The sequence below is a fragment of the Pseudophryne corroboree genome, chromosome 6 (assembly GCF_028390025.1).
Source record: "Pseudophryne corroboree isolate aPseCor3 chromosome 6, aPseCor3.hap2, whole genome shotgun sequence".
Lineage (NCBI taxonomy): Eukaryota > Metazoa > Chordata > Amphibia > Anura > Myobatrachidae > Pseudophryne > Pseudophryne corroboree.
This window is the reverse complement of record NC_086449.1, coordinates 586,323,214-586,326,152: the sequence shown is the minus strand read 5'-3', so window position 1 is coordinate 586,326,152 and position 2,939 is coordinate 586,323,214.

Sequence of the window (2,939 nt, the reverse complement as noted above, 5' to 3'; positions counted from 1 at the left end):
GGTGCAGTAAAGTGATGCTGCAAAGTCGGCATATCGCTTTACAGCATCGAGAGCCACAACGGAACACAGGATCAGATGACCAGCTGCTTGCCCAGATCACCAGTCACCAGTCCTGACCTTAGCAGTGCAGTAAGAGGATTCGCAGGGACCGAGCTTTCTTGCACAATCTGTCCTAGCATGCAATATTTGATACATATTTGCAATGTATTCAAATATCTCATTTTGGATTTTGTCAAATTTATCACATCTCATTCGCATCCAAGATGTGGATTGTGGTAAATATGCCCATAAATCACATGAAAAATTACTTTCATGCCATTTCATAATAATCTAAACTTATTGGATGGGAGTGAAAAAAAAGTAAGAAAATATAAATTGTTTATGAACATATTGAAATATGCAGAATTATTGAAAGGTTTCTACCTTACAAATGTATCCTCACACATCTTTACTGCAGTCACGCCAAACAGCCCCTCTTGGCATGTGAGAATCTTCTAGCGTTGGGCATCTTTTTTGCTTCTTTGTTTGCTGAAAATGCATCTTATACCCTTTTCAGACAGAAATGCCTGAAAATCCCGACTTTTACCCGGTATTTCAGTGCCGGGTACTTTTGCCGGTCCCTGCCTGACCCCCGTTTCACACAGACAGGCAAATTATCGGGTCAAGAATTTCTATCCGGTAATTTGCAGATCAACACGGGTATTTTGTCTGTGTGAAAGGGTCAGCCTTGGTCGAAATTCCCGAGTCTCCAACCCTGGTAAATTCCTGGGTCGAAGTTCCGGGAATTTCAACCTGGGTTGACCATTTCACACAGAAAAAGGACCCATGTTTTTCAGCAAATTACCGGATAGAACTTCTTCATCTGGGAATTTGCCTTTCTGTGTGAAAGGGGTATAAGTTATAATGCAATGAGATTAGAATACACAAAGAGACTGTGCTGATTTATTTGATATATGACATTTGTATATCTGTGAGTTTGAAACAGCAGCAGGTGAGTTAGAATACATAAAAAGGTGAGTTTTATATTACACAAACAGCATACCTCCCAACTTCAGCCTGGAGGTAATCAGGACTACCCAAAAAGGGGTGTGGCCTTAGTCATGGAGCGTGGCTTCATCCGGGTGGGGGTGGCCTTGCCAAACGGACCATTTTCCAGCCTTTTGGGTGCGTGCCCAGCGCTCCCCAAGCAGCTGGGTAGCCCCCTGCTCCCCTCCTAGCGAAGAATAGTCACAGCATGTATTCAGTGATCACCAGCTGCTTTACAGAGCAGCGGGTGATCAAAGCCACCTCAAACTACCCCCCCCCCCCGCCCGTAGGACACTGTTGACGCGGGTGGGACAGCGGGACAGGGTCCGAATAGCGGGACTGTCCTGCTGAAAGTGGGATAGTTGGAAGGTATAATACAGGGATACAAATATCTGCAATACCATTAACATCTGATGCAATGTTTGGGCTAGTGCAGTGCAATGGATGTAATGCATTTGTTTTGAAAGAGGCATTGTGGAGACTCAGCTGCTGTCCAATCTGTGAGCAATTTCCTCTGCTGAAGGAGGAGATAGCTAAACTGCATGCTGAGATATGTAGGATGTCTGTGTCTTTGAGACCTCCACTGCCTCAGAGAGCCACCAGAAGACATTCTGCCTGGACTACTGTGGGCTCTCAGAGGCAGAGATTTCTGGAGAAACACGGAGACACCTCCCGCAAGCTGTGACACTGCAAATCTCATATGCTACTCTTGCAGGGCTGGAAGATACAATGAATAGAGGCACTACAGAACAGGAGGACATGGGGACACATAACTATAGGAACAGGAACAAGAAAATTGCATCTCCAAAAAGGACTGCACTTCTCTTGGGAGATTCCATTATTATAGGAATACATCTGGGAAATGCAAATGAAGTAGAGAAACAAGTAAGGTGCTTACCTGGAGCCACAGCTCATAGGGATAAAGAGCGCATGCTAAGAATTGTGGAGACAGCAAGAAAAGATGGTGAGGTGGATGTCATTGTCCACCTAGGGACAAATTACCTGGCAAATGCTGAACTCATGGCCAGGGCTTAAAGTGGTCCTGGAGAGGTGGGGGAACTCATCACCTGCGCGCCAAAGGCGCACGCTGCAAAAAAGGGAGTGTGACCTCACTAGGAATGGGCGTGGCCCCACAATAGTACCAATTTAAAATAACGCCTCACAGTAGCACAATCTAATTCACATTGCCCCACATATTAGTGCCTTTTACACACACAATGCCCACAGTAGTAGTAGTGCCCCACAAAACTATCGGTATTTTTATATTGTGTTTAAATTTAGACATGCACAATGTATCAGGATATGTACATTTGCTCATCTCTATGTTTTCCATGTGTCCTTTCTGCTTTCTTGTTTCCTTTGTCACTCTCCTTGTGTCCATATCTTCATCCTAGGCAACCCTTACACTCTATATACCTTTATGTCTGATCACCTGAATCTTTCTTTCCTTTACTTACCACCTAGACCTCTCACTCCCTGCTACCCTTTCCGCCACTGCTTCTATCTCACCCCTGTGCCTCTCACTCTCCCATCTCTCCCCGAGCTTCTCACTCTATGCTCCTCTCATTCCCCATCTCAGCCCCAGCCTCTCTTACTCTCCCATCTCACCCCCTGCTTCTCTCACCACCCCCACCCCAATCTCACCCCCTGCTCCTCTCATCATCGCCTGCCATCTCAGCCCCTGCTCCTCTCATTATCCCCTGCTGTCTCACTCCTGCTCCTCTCATCATCCCCTGCCGTCTCACTCCTGCTCCTCTCATCATCCCCTGCCATCTCACTCCTGCTCCTCTCATCATCCCCTGGCGTCTCACTCCCTGCTCCTCTCATCATCCCCTGCCATCTCACTCCTGCTCCTCTCATCATCCCCTGCCATCTCACTCCTGCTCCTCTCATCATCCCCCCACCTATCTCAC